Raw genomic sequence first — 10,290 nt, forward strand, 5'->3', positions numbered from 1 at the left:
TATATGCAAAAACTAAATACAAAAATGACACTTCAAGTGTTAATTTCTTATTCAAAATTACATCTAACATGGAAATTTTCTAAGTGTCACAAGACAATCCATTCTAATCTTGTTTCATAAAATCCTTGAATTTTTGGAGTACATCTTTCATCTGCTTTTGATCAGGTTCTTTAGTATGACTTGTGATGACCTTGACCCGAGTGATATAATCTCTGAGGTTCATGTAACATTTCTTATGCTTCTTTAGAAGCGAAGCTAGATCATCCAGATTCACCTGGATATCAATTAACTTATCAATGGAGGATAATGAGAAAACTTTCATGTCAACCTCTTCACCAATCGGCAAACTGAACTATTTGACAATAACATCCTGTTGTAGAGGTTTCTAATTTTCATCAAGGAAATTTCATGGAAGAGTTGATATCTTCTCAGTAATGTGCTTACCCTTATTATTGCATTCCCTTTGAGCTATACATAAATCCTTGATAAGCATCTCAAGGGTATTCATTTGATGTTCTATAATTTCCCTTTGTTCAATGTACATACTCCTTGATGGGATCACACCATTGTCAACCAAAACATCTGACTTCAACAAAGATTCAAAATTATTTTCATAAGTTTCCATTTCAGTTGAGAACAAATTCAAAGTATTATGAATCTCAACCTTTACCTCATCAAGACTACTTACCAAGGTAACTATTGAACACAAGATATGAGTCCCTTGACTCAATAGCCTATTCATCCATTAACCCACTATTCTCCCATGAGAATTTATTTTCTCATCTTGACTTACCACCTATTTATCTATTGAATAAGTGACCGACTCAATTACCTCAAAGGACCTGGTAATTTTGATCAAAACCTCAGTCAACTAATCAACCGGTTTCTTCAGTCTATCTTTCTTCACCTTCTCTTCATTATACATTGACAAAAGATGTCGGAAGGAATATTCAGCATCCTCAATTGTACCCTCATGTGTTTTTTTTCCCAGATCAATCTTCTTCATAACATAATCAGTCGGTTCCACTTTATTAAGATCTGTATCTAGAGAAGGAATAGCCATTTCCACATATTTATTCTTTGACTCATCCACTCTAATTCTGGAAAGATTTTTGGCCTTCTTCTTACCCTTAGGCTTGATAGATATCAATTAATTAAAATCAAATTCATCTGGTGACACAACTTGATTTTTCCTCTTGGGAGTGTTAGATACTAACCAAGGTGGAAATGAAGAATCTTCATCAACTCCGATAGTTAAAAATTACATTGCCAACTCCTAAGATTGAACACTAGTAGTAACAATAGGTGGAGTTGAGGTGACAATAGTGGGTGGATTAGAAATGACAGGAGCCTTAGGAGGAACTTGGGTATCCATCATGAAACTATCAAATTCTTCTAACATAGAAGAAGTAACCTCAGACAAATTGGGGAGAAAAACAATATCAAGGTTGTCATCAGGTGTATCCAAGGTAGACTAACTTGTAGAAGTGGAAGGAATATTGTTAACTATAAGAGCCTAGGGTGGTAATGTCACAAAAAAAACCAAAGGAACAGTATCAATAACAAGAACTGAAGAAGTAACTATAACATCACCTGATGTAGGAGGACCACCTTCACATGTCTCTTGAAACTAGGTAGTACCAAGGGATTTTAGGTAACTCTCCATCATAAAAAATCTCCTTCAGCTTGCTCTTGTTAATTTGTTGGTTCATTTTCTTCTTGAAGTAATCCAACTTCATATGTTTCTCATTCAACATCATCAGCTTGAGTCTCCTGGTTTGAAGACTCACCTTGATCGTTTCCTTTCCCAACAAATAATTTGAGCCTAGGACCCTTAAAAGTTATAGGTTCTAGTCTATTCTTGGTCTTGAGTTAAGAAACTTTCCCTTTAGGTCCTGCATCTTTTTCTTCAAATATTCAGCTTGGAAGGGCTTCAACTGCACACCATGTAGATTCAACCAAACACTCATGTTGTTGAGGATTCTTTGAAACCTAGCCCTTACCGAAGTATTTTCCTTTTTCGACCATTGAATGAGAGGCAAAGGTAATCCAACAATGTTATCCTTTTCATATGTAGGATCAAGAATATCTCCATCTTCCTCAAGATCTTCTGGAAATTCAACAAGATCAAAATTCTCAATCTGCTCAACTGTAAGATGGCAATAATCCATTCTTCGGATATCTTCCTTTGTCCTACAATCTATCCATACATCTTCAATTCTATGTACATGGGTGAAATACTTTTTTATCTTATTCTTTATACCTCGATAGTCAAAATACTTTCTGGCCTTGAAGAACCTCATGGTTACCCTCCTCATCTCTTCCTCCATAGCATGGGATTTGTAGATAGAGTTGATAAAGTATCTCCCTATGATAATAGAGAACTTGAGACTTGTCTTATGAGCTCCTGATTGGTGCTCATGAATGAAAATCATTTGGTGTGCCATCTCCATAAGAATAATCTTGTCAGATGGGTACCTTGGTAGAATGAAGGGTTCTTCGTCAAAACAACCAATTCTGATATAAGTGAATGTAGGGAACTGCAATAAAATATAACCATACTCACTCACAAACTTCTAGGATTCATATGACACTCTCTTGTTGTGAAGATCTTTGTCGAACAAGCACATATAGTGAATGAAGAAAGAATCATTAACCCTTCTGAAATAAAATATACTCTCCTTGAGAGTCAATTAAGTGAAATATTCATAAACAAGAACCTTTCTCCTATCACCTATGGTAGACAATACTGGAAAATGCCTCATAGAGACAACTGCATAAACCAAATAAGAATTCATGTAGAATTTCAAGGTGGGCACCTTGGTCAACTGGTCACATAGGTAATCTGCAATCTATTTACCCCAATAGATCTTCTTCTTATTATGTCTGATGATATGAATATACTAATACATCCATTTGTGATAAGTATTTGAGGTCGCAAGACCCTTTACTCTAGTGAGAAGAGTAATGAGATCATTGACCTCCTCAATAAAGTCACTCCAAGGAAGAGTTTCAGGCCACCTTGAGATTGTAGGCCTAGGAGTCTTTAGCCAATTATCATTTATATTCCTCTGACACTTCTTTGAATTCTCATCAAAGTATGCCACTATTGTCTACATATTGATTTATAGGTGAACATTTGAAGATGGTATCAAATAAATCCTCATCTAGTTTGATGAGTGTTTTCTTTCCATCTACATCCTTAACAAATCTAATGGTAGAATCGTATATGTTGGCTAAAGCCAACACAAACTCTAGATTCTGTGTAGACATGGGAAAAACAACTACTAAATGTATCTCACTATTAATAGTAGGTTCTATTAGGTATGATACTAGCGGATCTCTTACTCTCTTAATAAATTCTTCAAGATCCACATGACCGACCTCCATATCCCTAATATTGTTAATATTAGAAGACATGGACGAAGGAGGAAACACTGGATAGATTTCTTTTTTTTAACTTCATAGATTTCTTGTTGGAAGAAGGTTATGACATGTGGAATAAGTGCACTGCAATGTGAAAATATCATCTTTTGACATGGTTAGCCACCATAGAAATCTTAATGTGATACAAAAAATCCATTGATTTATAACAAATTAATTAGAAATAACCAATTTGTGTGTGTGTGTGTGTGTGTGTGTGTGTGTGTGTTTTAGATGCAAATCAAACTTATAAGTCTGATTTAGATTAATTAAGTTAAAAACCAAGACAAATGCATATCGTACTTATAAGTCTAATTTGCATCATAATCTAAGACAATGTAAATTGGAGTTATAACTTCGATTTGAATTTTGGGAAAAACTAATAATGCAATGTAAATCGAAGTTATAACTCCGATTTACATTGTATAAAATGTAAACCAATCAAGTGATCTACACTTCAAAAATGAAAGTCATGATTTGATGTCGAGCAGGAATATAACCTCGATATACATCTACAAAGAAAAATCAAAAGGATGTCGAGCAGATTTATAATCCCGCTCAACATCTTCATCTCAAGAAGAACGAATCAAAGTTTTGGGTAGGGATAAAATCCTGACCCACATTCATAACAAGCACATAATAGAACAAGTAGTGGTCGGGTTTGTAAACCCCCACCACCACCACTACATAGTGGTGGGTTTCGAGGGTACGAACCTGCCACCATTAGTGCAAAGAAGGAAGTATTAAAAAGGGGTGATTGGGTATATGACCTCGATCACCACCATAGTCAGTGACTATGGTGAGGGTCAGGGTAATATCCCCGACCAACATCACCACAAAAATAAAATGAGGAAAAGGGAAAAAACAAACGGCAGGGGTGTGTACCCATTACACACCATGAAATGCATCATGTTGTGTAATGGACACACAGTTGCATCGTTTACCATGAAATACATTTCAAAAATCATGAAATCGGGTTTGTAACCCAATATATATTATGATATGTATCGGTTTTTCAAATAAGTTTTCACACAAGAACTAGGGCATAGTAAAAATGAAATCAAAAAGATTAATAAACCAATACATACCAAAAATAATGAAATGAGCTTGAGAAATCGATCCACCAAGAAAACGATAATGAGAAGATTAAGGCCAAATTAGAAAATAAATGGGTGAAGAAACCCAACTTAAAACAAACTCTGAATCATTAATTACAAAAATGTGGGTATTTAAAGTGTGAATCGGACTTATGGGTCCGAATTACATGGGAAAAATTAATTTCTAAGTGTAGAGTCGGACTTAGAATCTGATTTTATACTTAACAAAAATGAATGCAAAATCGAAGTTAAAACCCGATTATGCATCAAAACAAGGAAGTTCACTTTTTAAGTTAAACTATTGAAATTTTAACTTAATGAGGAAAATTCAACACTGAACAACATGTATTCAGTGACGAATGAGATGACCAAAATGTCTCATTTTCTTGACTTTGAAAGAAAGAGAACAAATTATAAAAAAATTATATGAGTTGTCTTGTTTTTACACAAAACAAAAAAAATAAGGGCAACACTACAATACTAAATTATGCAAAATGATGTGCAAACTATGATGAAAAGAAAAAAGAAAAAATATTAACGTTTTTTTCCTTCCTAGATTAAACTATGTGCAACTATTCTATAAAATACAAACAATGATGGTTATTTACCCTGTACTTGGTCTATGTGCAACTAAATGTGATGGAAGTAAAATGAAAACCTGCAAAAACCACTTGTTAGTAGTTGCTGAAAAATGATTTTTGAGAGTCGAGATAGGCTGCACCAAATGGTCAGAGTTAGCAGCAAAAGAAAAATATAAAAATAACCTAGCATAGGTGGAGATGTTGATGTGTAAGCGTAGACGCCGGTCAATGCAGGTGTTGAAAGAAAAATATGCCAATCTATAGAAAACAAAAGAACTATTGTTTACAGAAATCCAAACCTTAAATATTTTTTATTTTTTATTTTGAACCACCACCCAAAAGGAAATGAAATCTATTTTACTGCTAATGCTAACTAAAAAATATATACCTTAGGAGATGAAGATACATAGGAAGGGATGCCAAATGCAGAGATGATGAAACAGAGGTAGACACCATTTTGCAGACCTATAAAAACATAATTAGTCCAAAAAGCTACAACCACAAAACGTGTTAGTATTAAATGTTTCCCGCTAACTTTCAAAGCATTCGTTAATAGAAACACACACAAGAACAAGTTAGATTTTTTCATAAAATCATAATATAAGTGTATTTGTCCTACAAGATAGTTAGAATAGGTTAACAAGGTGAAGACATCATTTGATAGGTGGAGACACCAAAAGGCACAGATGCAAATGCATGATTGGAGACATCGAAGTGCAGTCTGTGACTTGTATCTTCTCGAAAACTTAAATTTTAAATATTGTTTACAAGGAACGTGGGTCCCATAGGGTATTCCAAAATGAAAACAAGGAAAATGATAAGCCTATATGTAATAGTTAAACATTCAATCTAAATGACTAACTAGACTTATACCTTCTTTACTCTATGGATAGAGCTAGAAATGGAGGCACCCTTATCCATTGATTTTCTCTTTAATATTTTGAAATCTGGGTTACTCTCCTTTTGTTGCATAGCAAGTCATCAATTTGATAACATAAGGTTATCATAAATTGTTATTATGGATATAAGGAAGGAGGCTCCAATTTATAGATTTTTGAATTTGAAATGGACGGTTGAGATTGAAAGTTGATGGATAAGATTGAGTGTGAGGAGATAAGGTGGCTTGGATTCACAACTTTGTGACAAGTGTCACAAGGTGGAGGATTTTGGGGAATATCACTTGTCATGGGGAGGAGAGCAAGGTGTGCTCACACGTATGTGAGCACATCTTGGGAAGAAAAAGAGAGTGACAAGTCGAGGCAAAAGTGGAAAAGTGTAAAAGAGATAGAGAGGAGGAACTGACAAATGGATGGAAATAGAAATTGTAGGGTGACTCTATGGGTAAGAGAATCCTCACACATGTGCGAGCACCCTTGGTCAAAGAGTGAGGTGGAGGCTTGAAAGTGACCTGTGCATGCAAATCATTTAAGAGGGGTATCACATGTGGACTTGGGTAGGTGGGATGAATTTAAAATTGGAGGAAATGATAATGAGGATTAGGATTTGATGAATTGGCTTAATAAATGGGATTAGAGGGAGGATTTTTTAGGAATCTAGGATACTAGCTAATTAATTGGAAATTAACTAACTAATATGGTTTAGAAAATTTATTTGGCTAGTGGGCTAAGGTGTAGTTCAATTTAATAAATTAAAATTTGGCCAAAGGAGAATATAATTAATTAATAAATCAATTATATTAGACGTGGGCATAATTAATTATTTGGGAAGGTAAAAAAAGGCTAACACAATTAATAAAATTAATTATGTTATGGGGATAATTAAATAAAATTTAATTAATTTTTAGGTGTCTACATCCACCATTCCACTTTTTAAGATTGATGAACTTTCTTCTATCATCAGTCATGTGATTAGAGCACCCACTATCAATCACCCAAGAAATTGGTTCCTCTTTTGCATGAAGAGAAATCCATACAATCAATGATCTTTCACTATTTTCATCAGTGGGTAGGCAACTAGACACCTTACATTTTTCAACTTTATCAACTTTTACAACTATAAAAAATGTTTAATCATTTGAATCATCACATTCCTCATCTTTACATGAGTGGCTACTTTCTTTGGAATAAAAACTTCTTTGTTATCCTCTTTGAAAGTACATTTAGATGCATAATACTCAATTCTTCCACAATTAAAACATTGGAAGGGTAAGTTACCTTTGTATTTGTCGTGGTCTTTCTTCAATCTTCTCACAAATTTTTATTCTTCAAAATCATGTTCATCATCTTGATCAACATCATCTTCTACTTTTTTAGTGGCTTTGAATGTAGCTTCCTTCTTAGGGTTATATAATTTAAATTTTCTCATCTCAAAGGCAGTGAACGCACCATAGAGTTCATCCATTGTATATTTGTCCAAATCCTTTCATCCTCCATAGAAAATACTTTTGGACTATACTATTGGGAAGATATCTAAGTATCATTTTCACTACTTCATCTTCATCTAATTTTCCACTAATACCTTTGATTCCATTTACAACTTCTATTATCTGGTGTACATAGTTGCCAATGTTTTCCTCTTATGACATTCTTAGATTCTTAAATATTCATTTGAACTTCTTGATCTATTTTACTTTGTTATCTCTAATAGATACTATTAATCTTCTCCCAGACATCTTTAGCATATTTACAATGCATCACCTTCATAAGTTTTAAATCTTCCAAAGCATTTATGATTGCATTTCTTTCTTTTCCATTGTTCTCATGCAATCTAATCTCATCCAGAGTAGTTGGAGGAGTAGGAGTAATAGAACTATCTATAAAAAGTTCCAAATTCCAAATCCCATAGAGTTCAAATATGATTCCATCCTTAGCTTTCAAAAGGTCTAGTTCATACCATCAAACTTGGGTATTGTAGTGTCCACCCTTGACTTGACTTGTTTGACTAGAGTTGACCTTTAATTCATGCGTGATAGACACTATTGGGCATAGGCTATTTCAGATGATTTATAGGATGTTGATACTATCATTAATGATCATGTGATTTATTAGACACTATATGCTTATTATGTGATTGACTATCGAAATATTATATTGATCATGTGATTTGATGAGTATAATTGTTGATGGATTTTACATGCATTACTATAATTGTGAATTATATTAATCATGCACTTGATGATGTTTTTATGTACTAACCATATTTATTGATTATCTATGATGAGTTCATCTTATGGTGTGTTTGATTGTTGTATGATTGTCTTCAGGATAGAGACAATTCCACATCACTCATTGCGAGCGGGATGTGTCGTTGCAATTCTCTAACCCTTGTCTGTTATAATATATATATATATATATACACATGTCATATCGTTTGCTTTGTGGATGCAAGATTTGTAGGTACTAGACATCGACTCCACCTAGCTCCACAAGTCTGAGCGTGTCTTTAAATCCCAATGGTATGTGGTTCGGAGTTGACACAATTTCCCCTCACATACTCTAGGTCTAAGTTGTTCACTGTGAGTCGTCATGATAGTTACTAAGCTGGGTTTCTTCTATGTTGTGAGTATGTTAGTATTGGTTGATTATTCCTTTTATGTTGAGATTGACTATTTGGTTATTGATGTGAAATTAAATAATTAATGATATTTATTTTAATTATTTTGATTAATATCAATTTGATTATTTGGTTATCTAATGTTAAATTATTAATTATTGGATTCTTTCATTTTTGGTTATTTGATTATTTGATATTTAAATGTTTATTTATTTTAATGATGATTTAATATTTTTTAATTTTTATTGTTTAGCTTATGATGTGTTTTATATTTATTTGTGATTTGACTTTTATTGGTATTTATTTATTTATTTATTTATTTAATCGCCTATGGTTTAATATTTATTTGGCTTTTAATGTTTATCTAGTTCATTAATTCATTTATGAGCCTTTGATTTATTTAATTTAATTTCCCCATTTAATTTATTTTATTGTGGCTCATGTTTTATTTATTAGTTTGACTTTTATATTAAGTGGGTTGTATAAATAATAAAATGATAAAACATTCCCACCAAATTTGTAAAAAGCATGATTTATATTTACCTTACCTACCCTCTTCTCTTACTGGTTGAATTTAAAAAGGAAGGTAAAATTATATTATATGGTGGGGTTGGTAAACTATATTATAGATTGGAATTTTTTGATTGGCTGAGATTGAGGCTAGGGTTTTTGGTTAATGTTTGTCTTTTTATTTTCTTTTTCGTGAATTTTTCTAGAAAATTTTCTCCAGCAAGTTTTCTTCTCTCTTGGATTTTGGCTGGAGCTTGGGTTGGATTTGGTTTGGCTGGTGGAATCTCTTCTTTAGCTTCTTCTATAACACAAGTTGGAGGTTGGAGATGTATTCTACCTTTTTATATTTTATTTTACAGTTTTCCTGTATGCTTCGTGTCTATAGATTGAATGTGTGAGCTTGGGGAAATGAATCTAAAATTTGTATACTGAGGAAGGAAATATATGAAGGCATAAATTTGTTGTAAGGTTTTATTCTATAGTTTGTGGGAAATATTTGTATTTCTAGGTTTGCTGAAAGCCTTTTGTGTCTTTTTGAGTCTGTGTCGTGCATAGAGTTTTGATTTAATATTGGCTTTCAAGTGTTTATTATTTATTTAATGTTGAAGTGAATTTTATTTATTGGGTAATATTATTTTACCCATTAATTAATTTAAAGGGGGGGGGGGGGGGGGGGGGTAATTTGTATTCTTTTATTTAAAAGTTATTTTCACCCCAGGTTAATGGTTTAATTTATTCTACCTACCCTTAGAATTGATTCGCTAGAAGTTTATGGTAGGTAGAAAATATATTTTATTTTCTTGAACTTTGGGAAGGTAGGTATGGAATATAATATTTTTGAAATATTTTGATTGGAGCATGGTTTTGCTTGGTTTTTTTTTTTTCATAAATAGGCCTTCATTTGCTAGTTACTTGATTGTGTGGCACTTTCTGGATTAATTCTTGTACCAGAGGCATTGTTGAGGGTGTTGATGATTTATAGTTTTATATCTGATTTTATTTGATGTATTTTGTTGGTTTCGACCATATTTACCTTCCTATGTTATTGGGGAAAGAATTGTGCTTTCATCCATATTGATGTGCTATGGTTGGTGAGTTGGAAGTGTTGTTGTTTTGGGGTAGCAAGTGAGTTGGCCTTGCTATGGTTTTACTTTCATTAATGGTAG

Source organism: Cryptomeria japonica, chromosome 11, assembly GCF_030272615.1.
Source record: "Cryptomeria japonica chromosome 11, Sugi_1.0, whole genome shotgun sequence".
Lineage (NCBI taxonomy): Eukaryota > Viridiplantae > Streptophyta > Pinopsida > Cupressales > Cupressaceae > Cryptomeria > Cryptomeria japonica.